The sequence below is a fragment of the Bubalus kerabau genome, chromosome 6 (assembly GCF_029407905.1).
Source record: "Bubalus kerabau isolate K-KA32 ecotype Philippines breed swamp buffalo chromosome 6, PCC_UOA_SB_1v2, whole genome shotgun sequence".
NCBI lineage: Eukaryota > Metazoa > Chordata > Mammalia > Artiodactyla > Bovidae > Bubalus > Bubalus kerabau.
Genome location: NC_073629.1, coordinates 60,847,736 through 60,871,099, shown reverse-complemented (window position 1 = coordinate 60,871,099; position 23,364 = coordinate 60,847,736). Strand labels below are relative to the sequence as shown.

General features: G+C 38.2%; 1 long non-coding RNA gene across 1 annotated transcript; it reads left to right on the top strand.

The window, feature by feature from the left end:
- Positions 1-11,278: 11,278 nt before the first annotated feature.
- Positions 11,279-22,787, top strand: LOC129656175 (uncharacterized). Its single transcript, XR_008716246.1, has 4 exons — positions 11,279-11,413; positions 15,519-15,636; positions 21,896-22,056; positions 22,623-22,787. It is a non-coding gene; the product is annotated as an uncharacterized LOC129656175 (long non-coding RNA).
- Positions 22,788-23,364: the final 577 nt, after the last annotated feature.

The following is a 23,364-nucleotide window of genomic DNA, read 5'->3' as shown; positions in this document are numbered from 1 at the left end:
TAGACAATGATGACTATGCCATGACTTCTGCCTGGCTAAGAGCAGTTATGAGGTGCCACATCCATAGTTTATAAGATTTATTCCATTTTCAGAGATGCTAAAATTTGGAGGGTGGGGGATGTGCATCTTAAATCCAATAGTAGAAGAGGTGGATTATTTTAACCAAATGAAATTTTAGCTTCAGGGACTTTCAATTACATAGTCTTTTCTGATGTTCTGTGAAAGGTGTTCATTAAGTGTTCACAGACATAGTTCTAAAATTTTGACTTACATTTGAAAAATAAAAATAGCTTAAAATTAATGATCTTAGCTTCTACTTTAAAAAACTATTTTAAAAAAGTGGAAAAGAAGATAGTCAAAGTAAAAAGAAACAGTACAATAAATAAGAGAGGAAATCAGTGAACTAGAAAATGGGAAATCACAGAGAAAATAAAGTCAATGTTCATTTCCTTGAAAATATTATTTATAAATTTGGCACATCCATAGTAAGACTGGTAAAGAAAAAAAAGAAAGAAAATGCAAATCATTAATATCAAGAATGAAAATTAGAATATCATTCAACAAATATTTAAAAAGATAATGAGGATAGCATGAATAACTTTATGCCAATAAATCTGACAACTTAGATGAAATGGAAAAATTCCTTGAAAAACAGAGCTTGCCAAAACTAATGTAGGAATAAATAGTAAATATAAAATGGCCCTATATGTCATGGACAGACTCCAACAATTACCTAACAATTCTCCCTACTTCCTAGTATTCATTTTATGTCATTCCTTCCCTTTGGGATTGGGTGGGATTTGTGACTTGCTTATAATAATAATATAAGGCAAAGCTGATGGGCTGTCACTTCCATGATTATGTTACAAGATTGTAACTCCTGTTTTGCCAGCACATTCTCTCTGTAGACACTTTCTCTTGCAGGCTTTAATGAAGTCACCAGGTAAAGAGGCTTACACAGCAAGAAACTGAGTAGAACTTCCAGACAACAGCCAGCAAAGAAATGAAGCTTCTGTGTGTGTGTGCTAAGTTGCTTTAGTCATATCCAACTCTTCAACGCTATGGACTGCAACCCACCAGGGTCCTCTGTCCATGGGCTCTTTTGGGCAAGAATACTAGAATGGGGTGCTGTTTCCTCCTCCAGGGAATCTTCCTGAACCAGAATCGAACCTGCATCTCCTGCATTGGCAGGCAGGTTCTTTACCACTAGTGCCACCTGGAAACAACTAAATTGCATTAGTAAACAAGTAAAAATGGCAGAAAGTGAAGAGGAACTGAACAGCCTCTTGATGAAAATGAAAGAGAAGAGTGGAAAAGCTGGCTTAAAACTCAACATTCAAAAAACTAAGATCATCACTTGGGCTCCAAAATCACTGCAGATGGTGACTGCAGCCATGAAATTAAAAGATGCTTACTCCCTGGAAGAAAAGCTATGACCAACCTAGGTAACATGTTTAAAAGCAGAGACATTACTTTGCTGACAAAGATCCATCTAGTCAAAGCTATGGTTCTTCCAGTAGTCATGTATGGATGTGAAAGTTAGACCATAAAGAAAGCTGAGAGCCAAAGAATTGATGCTTTTTAACTGTGATGTTGGAGAAGACTCTTGAGAATCCCTTGGACAGCAAGGAGATCAAACCTGTCCATCTTAAAAGAAATCAGTTCTAAATGTTCGTTGGAAGGACTATTGCTGAAAATGAAGCTCCAATACTTTGGCCACCTGATGCAAAGAACTGACTCATTGGAAAAGACCCTGGTGCTAGGGAAGATTGAAGGCAAGAGGAGAAGGGGACGACAGAAGATGAGATAGTTGGATGGCATCACCAACTGGATGGACATGAGCAAGCTCTGGGAGTTGGTGATGGACAGGGAAGCCTGGTGGGTTGCAGTCCATGGGGTCACAAAGAGTTGGACATGAAGGAGTGACTGAACAGAGCTGAACTGAACAGAATAAACTTGTAAGTGGGCTTCCCAGGTGGCCCCAGTGGTAAAGAACCCACCTATCAATACAGGAGACATGATACATGGGTTGGATCTCTGGGTTGGGAAGATCCCCTCACTGAGGGTATGGCAACCCACTCCAGTATTCTTGCCTGGAGAATACCATGTGACCACAAGTGACCCTATGGTCACTATGGACACAACTGAAGTGACTTAGCAGCAAACTTGGAAGCAGATCTTTCTCCAATTGAGCCACAGATGAGCCCTCAGTCCTGACCAAAACCTTAATTGCCCCCATGATATTCTGAAGCAGAAAACACAGCTAAGCCATGTCTGGATTCCTGACTTACAGAAAATGTGAGATAACAAATATATAATGTTTTAAGCTGCTAACTTTATGGAAGTTAGGTACACTGTGATAAATAGTTAAAATCCTTTTTTTTAATTGTATATGCAATAAATAATGTTTTTACAAACAAAACTTCAATGGTGAATTCTATCAGACAACCAAGAAAGAAATAATCCTAATCTTACTGAAACTTATTTCAGCATACAGAGGAGGAAGTAATACTCTCCAACTGGTTTTATGAGGCCAGCAAAACCTTGAAATCAAGATCTAACAAAGATTTGACAAGAGAAGAAAATTATAGACCAATATTGTTCCTTAAGATGGATATAAAAATCCTTAACAAAATTTAGCAAATGAGATCCAGAAACATATATATATATATACATATATATATACATCATGACTAAGTGGGTTTTTCCTAGGAATGAAAGTTAGGTTCAACATTTGAAAAATCAATCAGTATAAAACACCACAATAACAGAATAAGTGGAAGGGGGAAAAAAGATCATTACAATAGAAGCAGAAAAAATTTAACAATGCTCTCAATGATTAAAAAAATCTCAGTCAGCTAAGAATAAAAGGGAATTTCCTCATCTTGCAAAATGGGTCTAATAAAAACCTATAGCTAACTTCATAATTAATGGTTATAGGTTAAGACTGGAAGCAAGGCAAATGTGACTGCCATTGTCACTTCTTTTCAACATAATATTGGATGTTCTAACTAGTGCAATAAAGGAAGATAAATGCCAAGAAGTGATAAATATTGAAAAATAGTAAAATTGGAAAAATTCACAAGTAATATAATTGTGTACTTAGAGAACCCTATGGAAGCTACAAAAAATGACAAATGACAATAGTCGATAAGTGAATTTTATATAGAATACACAGTGGTCAATATTTAAAAATCAATTTCTTCTCTGTATTCAGGTAGTGAATAATTAAAGCATGCAATTTTAGAAATATGATTTCCAAAACATAAAATACTTCCAAAACAAAAAATTAATAAAAATGTGCAAGAGCTCTATACCAACTACTATAAAACACAGCTGAGAAAATACAGATATAAATAGATAAGAGAGATATGTCACATCATAGATTGTAGGACTCAATAATGTTTCTACCCATTCTTCCAAAATTTATCTAGATTCTCAATGCAATCCCTTTCAAACTTTCAGTAGAGTTTTTTGAAGCAATTGACAAGTTAATTCTAAACTTTTATATGGAATTCAATAGATCTAGAATAATATATCTTGAAAAGAAGAAGTTGGAAGGCTTAAATTACATGATTTCAGGATTTATTACAAATCATAATAACCTAGCTAGTGTGGTACTAACATAGACTATCAAATCAGTGAAAAAAATGAGTTAAGAGATAGACCCTTACAATTAAGGTCAATAGATTTTTTACCTCAATATAAAATTAATGGAGACAAAAGATCTTTTTAACAAATGTTTCTGGAACAACTAGATGACTATGAAAAATTATTATGAAAAATAATAAACATGAATCCCTGTTCTCTATTTCACTTCATACACAAAAATTAATTCTAAAAGGATGCTGCTGCTGCTGCTGCTAAGTCGCTTCAGTCGTGTCTGACTCTGTGCGACCCCATAGACGGCAGCCCACCAGGCTCCTCTGTCCATGGGATTCTCCAGGCAAGAACACTGGAGTGGGTTGCCATTTCCTTCTCCAAAATGGATGATAGACCTAAACAAAAAACCCAGAACCATAAAGCTTCTAAAAAGAATATATACACACAAGAGAATGTCTTTGCAATCTTGAGTTAGGCAAAGATTTGTTGGACAGACACAAAAAGCAACAACATTTAAAGAAAAAACTGTTAAGTTAGACTCATCAAAATGAAAATGCTCTGCTTATCAAAAGACACCATTAAGAAAATGAAGAGGCAAACCACAAACTGGGAAAAAATATTTGGAATACGCATTTGAAAAAGGCATGTAGACACATAAAAATTATATAAAGAACTCCTCTGATCCTGTAACTGTGCTAAAATTTATTATTAGCTTCAGCATGTCTTTAGTATGTTCCATGTGGTTTTTTTATATACAAAATCACGATACTTGCAAATAGAGATAGTTTTATTCTTAAAAAAAAAAGAGACAAATTTAAAAAGGGTATATATGTGGAACCTGAAAAAAATTGGTACAGACAATCTTATTTACAAAGCAGAAATAGAGATACAGGTGTAGTGCAAGAGGGACAGGAAACGTAGGATAAATTGGGAGATTGGGACTGACATACATAAGCTATTGGAACTATGTATAAAGTACATAGTTTATACTATGTGTAAAGTAAATGGTTTATATAATGAGAACCTACTGTTATAGCACAGGGAATTCTACTCAATATTCTGTGATGACCTAAATGGGAAGGAAATCCAAAAAAAGGGATATACGTATACATATAGCTGATTCACTTTGCTGTACAATAGAAACTAACACAATATTGTAAAGCAGCTGTACTCTAACTTTTTTTTTTAAAGGCAAAAGGCCGGGATGCTTTATCAAAAAAAGATTAGCAAATGGTCAATAAGCACCCATCAGTGCTCAATATCAGGAAAATGCTAATTAAATCCACAGTATGATTCTACTTCATACCCACTATAATGGATAAAATCTGAAAGACTGAAAATGCCAAATATTGGTGAGGATGAGGAGCAACTAAAACTTTCATACTGGTTGGTATGCAAAATGGCACAATCATTTTGAAGAACTTTTGGCAGTTTTTCATAAAGTTAAATACACATTCATCCTATAACCTGGAATTTCATCCTGGGTATTTACCAAGAGGAAATAAAAGTTATCCACAAAAACGCTTGTTCTAGACAGTCGATAGGCTGAAACTTGGAAACAATTAAAATGTCTATCAATGAAACAATGAATAAACAAATTGTATTACGTTCATAAAGTGAAACACTACTCAGTAATAAAATAATGATGTACAAATTCAAATGACAACTTGAATTAATTTCAAAAATTAATTTCAAAAACATTAAGATGAGAAAAAGAATCTTGATGTAAAAATACACTGCATGTTTTCATTCATACGAATTCTAATTACTGGCAAACTAATCTATGGAGATAGAAGTAGGAAGTGGTTGAACTCATGTATAGGCTAGGGATTGACTAAGAGGCATGAAAACTTTCAGAATGATGAAAATGATTCTTGTGGGGTTTTTTTTTTTTTTTTTTTTTTTTGGTGGGGATAGCACTTACAGAGTTGGAAAGAATTGTCAAAATTCACCAGATGAATAACTAAGATGCATGCATTTCATTTTATGTTAATTGTGTTAATTAAAATTTTGAATTCCAATTCAACAAGCATAAATTGAAAACCTACTTTTGCAGGTACTATGTTGCACTGTAAAAATGCCACGTTGAAAATTAAGAGGAAGATTGATACACACCCTTAACCAGGGAGCCGTACTTCTGCCATTTTTGGTTAGTTACAGAAGTTTCAACAAACTTGTATATTCACAACTAATGCACAATTAGGAAATACTTCTGGTCTTAAAACTCAAAAGAAAAACAACTAGCTTTATCTCTACAAAATAAATGTAAATATTTGCCATGATACTCGTTTCCGTGAAATGAAAAGTCCAGTGCATTCAAGCAGGTAGAAAATATCAGAAGTAAATAAAAGGTCAAAAGAAGAGAAAGGATACAGTTGATCACACAAAGGCTCGTCAGTTAGGACAGCCTGTGTGACATCTGCTATCCTTAAAGTAACTGGCTTTATAATTGTTGTTACTCCTTACTCCCAGCAAGATTTCCCATCCCAAAGACCTTGGCTTTATCCAATTAGCATTCACTTTGCAAGTGAAATAGTGGGAGAAGCTATTCAACATACTTTCAAAACACTGCAGTAGGTAATCTCATTTGATTTTCACAGACTTAGTTATTGAAATGGGGAGAGGTCTCTTTGTGGGAAGATTTGTGATTAAAACATCCTGTTCAGTTTTTATACGCATTTCTGGGATTTTTTTTTTTTTTTTTTTTTTTTTTTTTGCTGCTACTTGTGAACTTAAATATTTCATTTTAAAATGGAAACAGTTAATTTAAATATTTTCTGAGATCAAGCCTAGAATGATCATTGTCAAACTACCACTGCATTTTGTTTGAACATCTTTGCCACCATTTATCCATTCTTCCAGAGGCTTTCTGTGGTTGAGAAAATGTTATGTTCTATTTTACAACACACCTGGGAAAACATAAGAAGGTATCTCTTGGTACAGAATACACGTGTAGGTGCAAGCTCAGTGTGCTCAGTTGTGTCCGACTCTTTTTGACCTCATGGACTGGGGCTCCTCTCTCCAGGGAATTTTCCAGGCAAGAATACTGAAATAGGTTGCCATTTCCTACTTCAGGGGATCTTCGCAACCCAGGGATAGTACCCATGTCTCCTGAAGGTCTCCTGCATGCCTCCTGCATCTCCTGCATTGCCAGACAGATTCTTTACTACTAGGCCATCTGGGAAACTCCACACAATACATAGGTGCTTAATAAATATTTGTTGAATGAAAGAGTGAAGAAGTGTTATGGTCATAGACACTAATTCAGTGCTGTAGTTTGGCTTTGGGGCTAGTACCTAAAGTCTTGAATCTTGGGTTCCAACAGTATAGATTAATGAGATAATAGGAAAATTTCTTAATTTTTCTAAGTCTCAATTTTATCCTTTATAAAATGTGATTAAAAACTATTCACACCTAGTATGATTATAATAAAGGCAATGTGCAAAAAGTATTTTGTAGCTAGCTTGTAAAAATCTCTCAAGTACTTGTATGTATTATTTTTAAGTTTTCCATTACTGCTTTTAAAAACATTGTTGGAAGAGTACAATAGCTAAGAGGACAAACTCTAGAGTTCATCTTCTGTTCTTTTCATATCTATAAGATTACAGGTAATGATGATAGTACCTACTACATAGGGTTGTAATGAAGATAAAGTAAGTTAATGGGTGACATGTCTAGAATAGTAAAAATACAAATAGGAGTAGTTTTACATATTGTTGGCGGTAGCATTAAGTGATAGAGCCAGCTGGGTAAGTGTGCTTTCAGTGTCATACGAGTTTGCATTTCAGCTCTGCCATGATTTATTGCATGTTCTTGAATAAGGTGATTAACACTTCTGTGCCTCATTTTCCTCACCTACGAAGAGCGGGCCTTAGGAAGTATCACTACAAACAAAGCTAATCGAGGTGATGGAATTCCAGTTGAACTATTTAAAACCCTATAAGATGATACTGTGAAAATGCTGCACCCAATATGCCAGCAAATTTGGAAAACCCAGCAGTGGCCACAGGACTGGAAAAGGTCAGTTTTCATTCCAATCCCAAAGAAAGGCAATGCCAAAGAAAGCTCAAACTATCTCACACGCTAGTAAAAAATGCTCAAAATTATCCAAGCCACGCTGCAACAATATGTGAACCGTAAACTTCCAGATGTTCAAGCTGGATTTAGAAAAGGCAGAGGAGCCAAAGATCAAATTGCCAACATTCTCTGGATCATCAAAAAAGCAAGCTAGTTCCAGAAAAACATCTATTTCTACTTTATTGACTATGCCAAAGCCTTTGACTATGAGGATCACCACAAACTGTGGAACATTCTGAAAGAGATAGGAACACCAGACCACCTGACCTGCCTCTTGAGAAACCCGTTTGCAGGTCAGGAAGCAACAGTTAGAACTGGACATGGAACAACAGACTGGTTCCAAATAGGAAAAGGAGTATGTCAAGGCTGTATATTGTCACCCTGCTTATTTAACTTATATGCAGATTATATCATGAGAAACACTGGGCTGGATGAAGCACAAGCTGGAATCAAGATTGCTGGGAGAAATATCAATAACCTCAGATATGCAGATGATCTCCCTTATGGCAGACAGTGGAAAAGGACGAAAGAGCCTGTTGATGAAAGTGAAAGAGGAGAGTGAAAAAGTTGGCTTAAAACTCAACATCCAGAAAACTAGGATCATGGCATCCGGTCCCACCACTTCATGGCAAATAGATGGGGAAACAGTGGCAGACTTTGTATTTTGGGGCTCCAAAATCACTGCAGATGATGACTGCAGCCATGAAATTAAAAGACACTTGCTCCTTGGAAGAAAAGTTATGACCAATCTAGACAGCATATTAAAAAGCAGAGACTTGACTTTGCCAACAAAGGTCCATCTAGTCAAGGCTATGGTTTTTCCAGTAGCCAGGAATGGATGTGAGAGTTGGACTATAAAGAAAGCTGAGCACCGAAGAATTGATGCTTTTGAACTGTGGTGTTGGAGAAGACTCTTGAGAGTCCCTTGGACTGCAAGGAGATCCAACCAGTCCATCCTAAAGGAAATCAGTCCTGAATGTTCATTGGAAGGACTGATGTTGAAGCTGAAACTCCAATACTTTGGCCACCTGATGCGAAGAACTGACTCATTTGAAAAGACCCTGATGCTGGGAAAGATTGAAGGCAGCAGGAGAAGGGGGCAACAGAGAATGAGATGGTTGGATGGCACCACCGACTCAAAGGACATGAATTTGGGTAAACTGGGAGTTGGTGATGGACAGAGATGCCTGGTGTGCTGCAATTCATGGGGTCTCAAAGAGTCGGACACGACTGATCGACTGAAGTGAACTGAATGAAGAGAAAAGAATCGTACCCATGGGCTTCCCTGTGGCTCAGATGGTAAAGAACATTAAATTTTATTCAGGATCAAAGGAGAGAATACATATAAAGGAATTAGACTAGGGCCTTGCAAAGAATAAGCAAGTGATGAATGTTAGCAATTATTGTCATTATGCAGTAGTCATCATCATCATCATCATCTCTGCCAAGGAAATTTGTATTTATGGTCTGGAAATATGAACAAATGAAAGCTCTGTCTGGAATGAAAACCTAGGTAAGATTCTCATAGAGCACTCCTTTATTAGTTAATAAACCTCCCTGTATCAAGGTCCTAATTCTCTGATCTTCTTTCTTTTTCCTATCTGTCTAGATAGTTCAAAACCTATCAAAGGCAACCCTCTCTCATTAGTTTTGAAGGTCATTTTCTCACTAATTCAGTTATTCCTTTAAAACTAAGAATATAATAACTGCAAATCCTGCTCCATGGAGATCAAGATATGTGATTCGGTTCCTGAAATTGCCTCTAAATTGAATGTCTTTGGCTAACTCATCTACTCTCTGAATTGCGTACATTCTCTCTCAAAACTTATGCCCAGAAACGAACTTACAAATTTTTATATACCCAACGCTGCATGTAAAAACTAAAACAACTCAGGGCATCAAAGAAAACTCTACATTGATTGCAATTACGATCATTAAAATTCCAAAGAAATGTATCAGAAATATAGTGTAGTTGACTCACAGTATCACTGTCCACAGCTGGCCACTGTAAACCTATGCCTCCCTACCTCTCTGTCCAATGAGGAAGCAGCATTCAATAGTTATCAGAAAAGATATAATTAAAAGACCCCAAAGCTGAGCTGAAAGACATATTAGAGCTCATATGATTTAAACCCTCATAGTCTAAAAACAGGAAATAAGAGTGAAAAATGTTAAATAACTTAGTCAAGGCTGCAAATTCACTTTGAATAAATTTAGTAGTCAAATAATAGTATTAGTAATAAGAATACATTCAGAAAGTCCTTTACAGTTTAGACAGTTTTATAGTTTAGACATATTATCTTATACTTCTAGACATATTACCTCCCTATTTGATCTTCATGGCAGAGGTAATTGGAGGGTAGGCATTTTATCTACATATTATAGATAAGGAAACAGGTTCAAAGGTCTGAAATGATTTAACCAAAATAACCCAGCTTGTCTGTGGCAGAGGAGATATCAAAACCCAGTTCCCTCTGGATTCCCATTCCCTGCTAAGATAATAGGCTTCCCAGGTGGCACAGTGGTAAAGAATCTGCCTGCCAATGCAGGTGATGCAAGAGACGTGGGTTCAGTCTCCGGGTTGGGAAGATCCCTTGGAGTAGGAAATGGCAACCTACTTAAGTATTCTTGCCTAGAAAATTCCATGTACAGAGGAGCCTTGCAGGCTGTAGTTCATGGGGTCACAAAGAGTAGGACACAACCGAGCAGCTGAGCATGCATACCTTAATAGATTATAGTATCAGATCATCTACTAGGAGAAAAACTATGTGCTATGGTCTGCATGTGTCCCCTCAAAATACATATGTTGAAATCCTAACCCTCAAAGTTGATGGTATTAGGAAGTGAAGCCTTCAGGAAGTGCTTAGGTCATGAGGGTGGCACCGTCATGAATGGGATTGGTGCCCTTATAAAAGAGGCTCTAGAGAGCTCCCTCTCCCCTTCCACCATGTGAAGACACAGTGAGAAGGCACTGGCTGTGAACCAGGAAGAGAACTCTTATCAGGACTTTCCAGAACTGAGAGGGAGAAAATTTCTGTCATTTGTAAACTATCTGGTCTATAGTATTTTGTTATAACAGCTTGTATGGACTAAGACATTATGTTAAACTGTGTGGCTTTACTATTTGTTTTGTGGTAGGAAGAATGAAGAATATTTCTTATTTTTTTCCTAGTATTGTAGAGACAAAAGGATCTTTTAACCTTTATCTCTTCCATCCTCTTGTTTCAAAGCAGGTTTTCACATAGGTCACATCTTGATAACCAGGCATCTATTTGAAAATAAATGTTTTTCAAAATCTTCAAGGTGGTTTCAGCCATCAATATATTTTATATAAAATAATTTAACCAAGTTGGCAAGTCTTTAATGCTTTACCTAGTGCTTCATGGAAATAATAGGCAACTAAGATTTATTCTGTATTTTAATGCAGCTATACTAAAAATTATGAGTATGTTTAAGTATCAATATATATTTTATTTCAAATTAACAAAAGTAATTAGTGGTTTAAATATCTATAAAGGGCTCTGATTAACTTAATCCCATTAGTGAAACTCATCTTCCTTAGTGAAACTACAGTGATCAGTTCAAAGATAAGCACGTAACCCAGTTTGGCCAATGAGACAAGAGGAAATGGCTTCCAGTCCCTATCTACCAGAAGTGGAAGGGTGATGCTCAGACTGACCAGCTGCCTGGGCCTGCATCACAGATGAATAGCCAGTCTCAGGGCTAGTGGCAGGTAAGTCAGTTCAATTGCTCAGTCATGTCTGACTCTTTGCAACCCCACGGACTGCAGCACACCAGGCTTTCCTGCCCATCACCAACTCCCAGAGCTTATTCAAACTCATGTCCATTGAGTCGGTGATGACATACAATCATCTCATCCTCTCTCGTCCCCTTCTCCTCCTGCCTTCAATCTTTCCCAGCATCAGGGTCTTTTCCAATGAGTCAGTTCTTTGCATCAGGTGGCCAAAGTATAAGCTTTAGCTTCAGCATCAGTCCTTCCAATGAATATTCAGGACGGATTTCCTTTAGGATCGACTGGTTTGATCTCCTTGCAGCCCAAGGAACTCTCAAGAGTCTTCTCCAACACCACAGTTCAAAAGCATCAAATGGCACGTATAAAGACCAAATTCTAGGCCATTTTACCAGTTTCCTACCCTGTCCTAAGCCCCTTGCTCTTTTCCTGAGATATCACCAATCCAAGAAATCATTGTCCTCCAGCTGAGATAGCAAGAAACTAGGGCTTCCCATAACTTGCTGCTCACATGTCCCTTTGTTCTAGGCTTTTATTAGTCAGGGTATCTTGACCCAGGTTCTGGAAAATCCAGGCTTTCTTTTATTCTCAGCTGTCTGATGCCAGTAGTATTTGCTTCTGTTGAGAACTGAATTTTCTCTGCTCTAACGGCAAGTCTCAGAAGCATCTTGAATAGGTTTGTTTAGCAAAAACTCCTGAGGATTTGGCCCAATGTGGCAATATAATTATACAAATAATACAAAATTTGTGTTGTGCTGGAGTCTCTCCAAAGCTTTGTGTCTCTCCAAAGCCAAGAACAAGATGCTCAATAAGTATATGGACACCAGCTCAGAGAAAGAGGCCATCAAGCTATTCATTCACACTACATGGATCCCAGATCTTTTAAAACAAAATCGGAGTTCTACTTCTTCCAAGAAACTCATAATTACCACTGTGAACATTACCAGCTCCCAGTGATCTGGTAGCTTCAAAGGGATATAGTCTTTACAAAATAAGACAGTCAGGACACCTGCTGCCTCACCTATATCTGATGATGAGTAAAGGGTGACCATTCAAGTTAAAACCATCCAGTTCTCACTGAACATCTCAAATCATCACTCAAACCAAGAAGACATGGCCTATTGGATGATATGTGAATGTGCCATGTCTAGCTGATACCCCATGAGACAGAGCCTTTATCAACTACCTGCTGCCATCACCTTTAGGTCGACTCCCAGACATGTGTATTTGAAAACACTGGCATATAATGTTTTCACTGAAAGTTCTAGGGAGGGAGTTTGGCCTATATTGTCTTAAGGTCTGGAGTAAGTAACTCTGGGGCTTACTGGCCTCTCAGTGGTAAAGAACCTTCCTGCCAATGCAGGAGACATGGGTTCAATCCCTGGATAGGGAAGACCCCCTGGAGGAGGAAATGGTAACCCACTCTGGTATTCTTGCCTGTAGAATTCCATGGACAGAAAAGCCTCACTATAGTGCATGGAGTCTCAAAGAATCAGCCACAACATATTGATTAAACAACAACAAGTGACTTTGAGGCAACCCAAACCACCCACTCACTTCACGGTTTATTGGTCTCTGTCCTCTATCCCCTTACTCTCTGCTGTTTTGCAAATTTTTCTCCAGTAATTTTATATTAGCTGGTTGGATTCATAGGCCACTCCTGCATCTTATTTTTTTTCACTCCAAATGTCATGTCCTCTCCAATATGCTGAAGTAGGCATGGGGAACTCAATTCTGACAATGTCTATTTCCAATTGAGTTGGTGTTCTTCTGGGTTTCTGATTCTTGAAAATACCATATTGCCTTTCAGCTCATCCCATTGAAGGCTATTAGACTGTAGCAGGCAAGATCGTCCTAGAATCCTGGGCAAGAGGCGGGGAGGATTATCAGTCTCTGAGCACTTTTCCTTTTTAATTTCGTAAGTTCAAGAACCCTCAAAATACTGGATAAGAGCCACATTTTGGAAATCAGAATACGAGGGAGAATTTACCTCCACCAACCTGCCACTGCCATCCTTGATTAATGAAGAGTTTTCTGCTTCCATGGATTGTTGTGCTATAGAACATAAAACTGCAGCTCCTAGAAGGTTTTTAAGCTCATAAAGGAACTGTTTAAAACTTTCCAAGATTTTATTTCCCATGTACTGCTCACCATCCTCAGAATAACAATTTTTATAAATTGTATTCTTGAAGAATAACTTCACTGCCCAACTCCTGCAGCCAGCAAACCTGGCCACATCCTTGACTCATATAACTCACTGCACTTCTCAAAATACAATACTCCCTTTAACAGCAACTGTAGCTTATAGCCCTATAATCTCCTCCCTTTCCTCCTGTATCACATTCAGTAGGAAATGACACGTCCCCAGAATGACCTTTAGGAAATCCTTGGATAAGCTGAGGAATGAGAGCATCATTTAAAAGAAGTTCCCACACTGGACGTTTCATGAGAGATGATCCGGCTTTCTTCTAAAACCACACATACCACTAAGCCCCAGAAAGAAGGTGGGAGGAGATATATGTGGTTTGATGCATGCTTTTGGTTTTCCAAATAGTTTCTTTTTTTCCTTTATATTCTGTCAAATAAGAGGCACTAGAGTCTTAGTCTATTCAGGCTGCTCTAATAAAGTACTATAGACTGAGGGGCTTATAAACCATAGAAATTTATTTCTAACAGTCCTGGAGCCTAGATATCTGAAAGCAGGATGCCAGCCTAGACAAGTTCTGATTACATCCTTCCTCTGAGATGTAGACCATCAACCTCTCATTGCATCCTCATACATCAGGGAGCAGAGTGGGGAAACAAGCTGTCCCATGACTGTTATAAGAACAATAATAACAATCATGAGGGCTCCATCATCATGACTTTGTCTAATCTTAATATTGATACTTCCCAAAGGCCCCAGCCCCTAATACTATCACATTGGAGGATAGGGTTTCAATATACAAATTCTAGAAGATAAACATTCAATCCACAACAGTGAGATTCAGAGATGTTGTGACCAGGTTGGTCCTTTGGAAAGTGAGCTAGACCTAAGAGTTTGGTTCCTACTTTCACATCATTTCTTATCAGGTCTTACTCTGAGTAAATCGAGGATACCGCAGCCAATTTATACCTCTGCACTAACTCAGCAGCCTTGACAACTACACTACTTTGTGTACTAGTTGCCCTGAATATGTCCTCTCTCGTTTATATAATATATGGAAGATAGTCACAACTGTTATTCAGTGTGTTTCCTAACATTGCAGATGTAGTCCCAACAGAGATAAAAAAAAAAAAAAAGTGTGAGTACAAAAGGGCAAGAGGGGAAGAAAGGTATGGGATGAACAGATATAAACTACTATACAAAAAGTAGATAAGTAGCAAAGATTTACTCTATAGCATGGGGAATTACACCCAGTATCTTATAACAATACATAGAGAAATATAATCTGTAAAAAAAAAAAAAAAGCAATCAAATCACTATGCTGTACACCTGAAACTAACACAGTATTGTCAATCATACCTAAATAAAAAAAGAAAGAAAATGTAGTCCCAATCTCATTTTGAAGTGTATTCACTAGAGTAATGTATTTTATAACTCATGGTGTCCAGTTTAAAAGGTAGTTTTCCTTCTATAAGTAAAAATATTTTCTTGATTTGGGGCTTCAGTGAGACTGCCTTTTACTAGTTCTTAAGATTCATGGCAATTTTCCAGTAGATAGTAGGTGGATGCTCAGGGGAGCAGAACGGATACCAGACGTGGATACAATTACAATTTAAAACCTTAGCAATGAAAGCATATAAATAATTGTATTAGTATATGACCAACAACTTAGAGTGACTCATAAATTCTATCACTTAAGCCCAGAGCAACCTAGCACTAAAAAAAAAAAACTGAGATCAGAGTTTCTTTTCTTCTTATTGTAATTTTCTTGCAAATAGCATACTCACTGGCATTTTTGGAAGGTTCAGTGGTTAGGTTGAAATCTTAGGAAAAGTAGGCTATAACACTAAAATGTTAATTAGTAGTTGTCATAATATTTCCAGCAAGGAATAATCCCATTTTTGTGTTCAAAAATAAAATTAGAATGTCTTGTTGTTTCAGTTAACCAAACACAGAGAGTTACTGGACAGTTATGTATGGCATTTTGTGGGTCAAGAGAGAGCAACATACTGTTTCTACTCTTAGAGGAACTTCAGTCCTGATCAGGAAAACGGTAAAGGTATGTAAATGCTAGAATATGATGAATTTTTATGAAGAGAAGATCGCATCAATTTGAGATGAAGAGAAAAGGCTTTAGGCTTTATGAAATCAAGACTTGAGAAATTAGGTAGGATTTCCAAAAGAAGCACTCTGAGAAAAGTTGAAACAAATCAGTGAGGGAATAAGTAAATTCATTCATTAGTAAAGTTATTTATGTCAGAACGACTGAAGTAAGAAATTCCTGAATGAGAGAATAATAAATTGCTGCTGAATATGTGAAATTTTTCAGCTGTATTTGGAAGGATGTTGCCCTCAACAAGAACACTTGATGTTACCTCTGGCAAGATACAGCTGCAGCTCTGAAGCTGAGTACCAGTGGTTTAAATTAAGAAACAGCTTGTTATATTAAAATTACGATATTTTGGAATAAAGCAACAAGACATATTGCAAACTTCACAGAGATATAGAGCCTTTCACATGGTTCAGCAAATACATGAATAAGATTCTATGTATTTATTAAGCTGGTAAGCAATCACTAGTTACCAACTATCTACCCCATATTGCATTAATTATTATGAAGAAATAAAAGAAGGTGAGGAAAGAATTCTTGCCTGCCAGGTTGCATAATACCTAAGAGAGAAAATAAGATATGTAGAAATAAAGGGGGAGAAAATTTCTGGACAAAATTGAGAAATGCAAATGCTACCTAGAGTTTTTCTGTCTCCCAGGGGGCTCAAAGCACATCATAATTATCTAGTAGAGAGTATCATTCTCATAAGCATTTTACAATGTGATTGGCATGGGTGCAGGGAGTGTAAGTGATCTGCATAAAAACCATGTGAGTTGAGGGGAAGAACCAGAAATTAGTTTTCTGTAAGATACATTGCAAGGAATATTGGTAGATCCAGAGTCAGAAGGCTTCAAGGTTATTTTTCCCTCCAGTTTTTAGGCATCAGGTAATGCTAGGAAAGTTATTTAACATCTCTAAAATAAGGTTTCTTCATCTGGGAATAATTGCCTGAGACATCTAGCTTACCTACCTGTGTAAATTGAATGGGTTGAGGGAGGAGGAGAATTTTAAAGAGCTGTGTAATGCACAAAGCATTTTATACGTATATGTCAGAATCTTATTATTATTCATTTATTTCTTGAGAACCTAGACACTATTTAGGTGAAGAGGGTGTTCTGAAAAGAACCTGAAAATACCAAGATAAGTGTCATTTCAGATGATAATGGTTCCAATAGGCACAGTGCAAAATTTTGAGAGGCAAAAGTGAGAAGAAGTCCTCAAAAGTAGATTTAGAAACCTCAGGTGTGCAGGCACTGATGCTAGAGAAAAAGAGACATGGCTGTGGGGAGTCTAGGTTCCAGAGGATCCAGGCAGCCACACTACAGCTCTCTCAGCTACAAAACACAGAGAAATCTTTCTGTCCCCTGAGACAAGTTCATAAACGAACTGAAAAAGAGAGAAAGCCAGCTGGCCCAAAGGGGATTCCCTGGTTTTCACAAAGTGCCACAAGAGAAAGCAGCAGAGACTATAAAAGCAGGGAGAGGATGGAACCATGTGAGTATGGCTGCTTAGCAGACACCACATGGAGCAATGGCCATGCTCCAGGGAAAGGCACCACAAATGGTTAATTTAATTCCAGATGATAACACAAAACTATAAGTCCTTTGGAATTTTGATGCCATGGTGAGGTGAAATGTAAAAAGTAGCAAATCATGACTGAGTTTAAATGTGAAGTGACAGAGAAAATCAAGTGACTGGGTTCTCCTAGAATTGACTAGAAACATTTTCCACCCTCAGACCATATGAAAAAACCATGACACAGAAACTATGTTCTGTACACAAAACTATAGTTATATCTTGGGGCTACCTTATATCAGGGACTACAATATCATTTCTGCTCCAAGATGTCATTCTGTGTTTAATGGAGAAGTATGGAATCTTTCAAGCAGAATATGACACAATCAGATCTATGGGCTATAAAAAAAGTGTAAGGGAAGTGTAACGAGAGGAAATGGATGGTGGAAGGATACTAGATGGCTTGACTCAGGTAATCCGCAAATTTAACCTGCGGGTGGCTCAGATGGTAAAGAATCTGTTTGCAATGCAGGAGACCTAGGTTTCATCCCTGGTTCAGGAAGATCCCCTGGTTAAAAGAATGGCAACCCACTCCAGTATTCTTGCCTGGAGAATTCCATGGAGAGAGGAGCCTAGCAGGCTATAGTCCATGGGGTCACAAAGAGTGTGACACGACTGAGTGACTAACACTTTTACTTTTCAGGTCACCTGGGGGACTTGTTAAAATGCACTTTCTGATTTGTCCTGGGAGTGAAAGTCACTGAATCCTGAATTTCTAACAAACTCTCCACTGAAGCTGATGCTCCAGTCCATAGGATGTATTTTGAGTAGCTAAGGTCTAGGTGACAGGTGACCTAACACTGACCTAGGCAGTGATCAAATTAAAAAAAAAAAAGGAGAGACTATAAAGGCCGAGAGCAGCCAGGAAGTAAAATTGACACAACTCAGTGACTTACTAGGGTAAGAAGAAATATTCAGGATGACTCCGAGATTGTCAGGCTTGGACAGTAGAGTGGATTATGGTGCTGTTAACTGAGTCCTTGGAAAACAGTCTTCTGCAGAAACACCACAAGACCCTTTACACCTATGTATTTCTACCAAGTTATCAAGAAATATTTCGACTGAGTGAGTCTGCTTTTTGAGCCTTTGCCCAGTCAAAAATTCTCTGGAGAGCACTGGCTGCCTGCACTCCCGCCTCTCAGCATTAGTGCTCCATGCAATGGGCCTCCACACCAAGGGAAAGCAGTTTGAAATGCCCATCCAACTCTCTTTGCTTAGTGAGTTTTGGCTGCTTTGTTTTCATTGTGTGTTGCTAATGGTCTGCCCTTGAACAAAGAAAATATGCCATTAGAAAGATGAGCAGACATGGAATGCCTAAGTATCTAAAACATATTGTACAATGAGTTCTTCCCTAAATAAGGCGGAAACCATGGCAAACAGGCGTTTTAAGATTCCCCAAATAACAGTCCAGACAGGGTTCTGGAACCCAGCAACCATCTTCACTCATTGTGTGAGTTTGACTCTCGGTCTGAAAGAGGGAGTGATGAAGAGATCAGGAGAAGCCCTTGCATCCCCTGATGCCCAAGAGTCATTATCACAGGTGAAGCAGCAAGTCAAGAGTGGTCCTCAAGATTGCCAAAAATCATCCATGGAGATGGAAATGGCTGTGCAAATTTCATTCCTCATTTCAGGTTCTCACTGAAGTGAGACCGGGTCAGACTCAAGCCCTGGTCTGTGTTCTGTGCTTACATTTGGAGGAGGTGAAGGGAGGGGTGAAGGAAAGAAGAGGGGGAGGGCAGCGGGAGAGGGCCCAATGCTCTGCTTCTGTGAACTGATTTTCTTAGCGCATGGAGGTAGTGCTTAGAGCAGTTCATGGCTTCCCCAGGAAACCATTCTAAGTGGGCCACGTGCCCAATGGTTTCTATCCCAGTTAAGTAAATAAATGAAATATGCTAATTAGCACCCTATTAGCTCACAGCAGGGAGTAATCCATGGCATTTTGATTGGAAAGAATTCTGTCATCCAAAAGGCTGGTCTGTAACAGAATGCATACTGGCCCAATTTCCTCCCTCCCTTCCTCGTGGCAGTAATCCAAATGTCTGAGAAGCAGACCTCACAAATGTGTGCAATTCTGAGGGTGTCACTTCTCTCCGTGAAAGCAACTCCCGGCCTCCATGGAATCTGGCAGCGTGCCATCACTGAGCATGGATTTATGCAATCCAGAAATCTGGTACAGAGCTCCAAAACACGGAGCAGGTTTGAAAGGATCTTTGGGGGGCAGCTCTTATTTCTTTCATTATGAGACTATCCCCACTTTTTTCTCTGGCCTTCCCAGACCCCTATCCAGGATGCATTTCTTTAACTCAGTTATGCAAGCATGCTGCCACTGAGTAGCTGGGCTGAAGGAGATCTCCTTAGTAAAATTGTAGGCCGTCGGGGGTTCGTTGGGGGAAAGGCAAGCTCATTTAGGTTCATGTCTTTGTATCTTTATGGTTTCAGATGCAAAGACACACCATCTAGCTCTCACTTCCCTGCTGCTGCTGCTGCTGCTGCTGCTGAATCACTTCAGTCGTGTCCGACTCTGTGTGACCCCATAGACGGCAGCCTACTAGGCTCTTCCGTCCCTGGGATTCTCCAGGCAAGAACTCTGGAATGGGTTGCTATCACTGTGTAAATGCCTGGGTTTGCCTCTCCCCAAGTACTTTGCAGAAAAATGGATTCAGGGGCAGTGTGGACAGTGGAGAAGAAAGCTCAATACAAAAACAGCTTGCTTTCCAATTTGCTTTTTTAAAACATCCGCTTTCCGAGAGCTCTGGGTGTTTAAAGGGATTAGACATTATGACACATCTGTCAGGTTGCCTCAGAATTTATCAGAAATCCTCAACAGAGTAGGACTTATGCAATGAAGCTTAGTTATACCATGAATTGGCTGTTCTTTATATGCAAAGTTACAGAGATCACTTGTGTATTGGCTGATGGCCATTTAATAAAAGAGATGCGGTGGGGTGGCGGGGGGGCAAGACTTTTAATCATCTGCACATTATGGAGGTAAGTTTCCAGCGGGTTTACTTTCTCAAATTTCAGTCTCCATTTCTATGATAATATACCAAAGACAAATAAATGTTGAATGCCTATGACAAGTCCATGTGAAAACACATTTCTCTCCTTGCTGTTATGTTTCTCCCCCAATAAAAATTGATTATGCTTTCTTTATAAGAAAGTATATATAAAAGTATATATTTCTTATAATATAAAAAAGAAAGTATATATTTCTTATAAAGAAAGCATAATCAATTTTTATTGGGGGAGAAACATAACAGCAAGGAGAGAAATGTGTTTTCACATGGACTTGTCATAGGCATTCAACATTTATTTGTCTTTGGTATATACAGTTATGTTAAGTTTAAAAATAAAATAAAATTAAAAAACAAACAAAAAAAAAACAACAACAACAAAAAAAAATTGATTATGCTTTCTTAAAATATATTAATGGAATGTACTGGTTCTAAGATTATAAGGAAGTTACTCTTTTTCCCAATACCACTTGTTCTTTTACCTATAATGAGAATTTGTTGCAATATTTATCTTGATTAGATATAAATTCGAAAAAGATGTTAAATACGAGCTGTTGTATCAGCAGCATTTTAGAATTCATCCTTAAGTGAACTCTTCAAGAAAGTAAGTCCAAGAAAAACTTCATAGTAAAATCTGTATCCAAACCACATTGATTGCAGTACCTGAAGACATTGTAAGGTACCATATGACACTGATGTCTATTTAGAATGTTGTTTTTTATTCTGTATTGAAAAAAAAAAAACACATTACCTAAATTATTCAAATGGAAAGGAAAAAAATTATCACCCAAAACCATCTGTGAATTAGCATATGGGCTTCTGGAACCCAACATCTTGGTTCTATATGTGAGTCAGAAAAAAAATGGAAAAGAAAAGAAGGAAGAAAAGGGGACACTGTCTTTAAATATAAAGCAAGGAGTGATTTTTTCCAATCAAGGGGACTTCGAAGAGGGAAGGTATTTCTGAGAATGAAGCAGTCAGCTGGACCTCACAGCACCTTGACCCAGGACTGATCCCAAGAGCTGTCACAAAACTTTGCAGCCAAGACCCAGGCTCTGCTAATGGAAAAATGTGTTCCTGAGCCAGTGCTCTGTAAATCTAGGCACGTTGTCTATTCAATATACACTTTGTCGTTTTGGCACATCTATCTATCTTGAGCTAAAAAACAGTTCAGTGAAGAATTAAGAAAAACAGGTTCATGGGTTGCCAAAAAGAAAGAAGTCTAATGGTTGTTGCAGCCACCAATATTAGTAGTCAAGTGTTAGCATTAGAAGACCTTTATGTGCACCACTGCTTATCCTCAACCTAGCTGGCAAAGTGGAACTTTGCTTGGTAAAAGGCTTAATGTCCATCTTACATTCATCAGATACTATATATCTGCCTTGAATACATGAATTGATATAACCCTATCAAGTCTTTGAGGAATGATGCCTAAATGCTTTTTTATATTTGAGGGTGCTGGGGAAATTTTTCCCTTGAAATTTTCGTGTTCCAAATATCTGTCTTACTTTGAGTCTGGATTTTAAAGGGAAAACTCACAACCTAGTGGAAACAAAAGACAGTAATAAACTTTCTACTGATACTTTTTTTTTTTTTAACTTTTTGGCCTCCCTGAATAGCATATGGGATCTTAGTTCCCTGACCTTGGATCAAACCCGTGGAGTCTTCACTGGACTGCCAGGGAAATCCCAACACTTTAACCTGAACATGGTTACAAGACCATTCCAGATGACAATTACCCCTGATTGATAGATCACAAGCAAACACTGTCTGCTATCTGGTAATTCTACCTACTAATTACTTGAAAAGATTCAGATGCTCAACAACTGACCTGAATGTTTTTGTGAGTTTGAAGACCAATTAAGGAGGGGTATAGGGGGTGTAAGTCACATGGTGAAGTTGACAGTCATTCAGGAGCTGTTGAAATTCTATCAAAAATATTCTTGGAGCATAATGAAGCTTTCAGGCAGTCAATCTCCCCAGACATTTGCCCTTGCCAACAGGTACAACAATAAGGAAAACTTTATTAGTAGTGTGGCATTTTTTTTTAGTGCTGACTATAAAAACACCCACTGAGCTGTTTGTAGGCTCTGCCAAGTGGCAAATGCACAGTGAATTTCAGATAAGAGAAGACTTTGGATTTCAGCCTAAAAGTAATACTCGGGAGGTGCGTGTGTGTCTTTCTCAGTGAAAGAGAGCAGACGCGCAAGTGTGTCTGTGTGTGTGTGTGTATGAGAGAGAGAGAGAGAGAGTTAGGGAGGCAAGAAAGATGACAAGAAGCAGATGAAGAAACACAGACAAGTAAATGCTACTCCTCTTCCTGATTTTTCTCCTGCATCTTCTCAGCCACCTCAGTAGGACAGCATCTCCCAAGATAACGGCAAACATTTGTGCTGGTACTGGCTCTGTCTGTGAAAGAACTGACCCGGAGGAGTTTCTGTTGATGAAGGAACCGCACTAGTGGGAAGCATAGCAGAGGGACACGATGGTGAACTCTTATCAAAGGTCACACATGTCATCACTCAAGGTAAGAGTAATTGGTTCTTTCATGAAATTGACATTTGCTAAGTGCCCATCATTTGCTAGATGCTGGAGATACATGGCTTCTATATAGAATTCAAGCCCAGTCAAAGCTGCTACAGAATTCATTCATTGAAAGGAGAAAAAGGCACAGTTTCCTGCCTCCACGATGCTCATGCTCTAGGAACAGATACTATCTTTATATTTTTACTTTGTACTTTTACTAAACCTATTTAATTATATCCTCACTACCCTCCTTATAAGGTAAGAATTATTAGTCCATAAATTTATAACTGACAAAAATGAGCCTTGACCCTACTCATGGTCATAAAGCTCGTAAGCTCATGTCTTGCTTCCCAGTGTTTTGGACCATGGTCCCTGCTGTCTGAATTTTGGTGTACTTGTAAGTAATGATGCAGCAGAACTCAACTGAAATTAGTGTCTGAGGTCTTCAAGACCTCACTTGGAGCAGTCTGCACTCACAATACACGCCAACCAGCTACTTCAAAGATTCAAGAAGAGACGCAGAAACAGATCAGAAAGATCTGAAATCAATAGCCTAACTTTA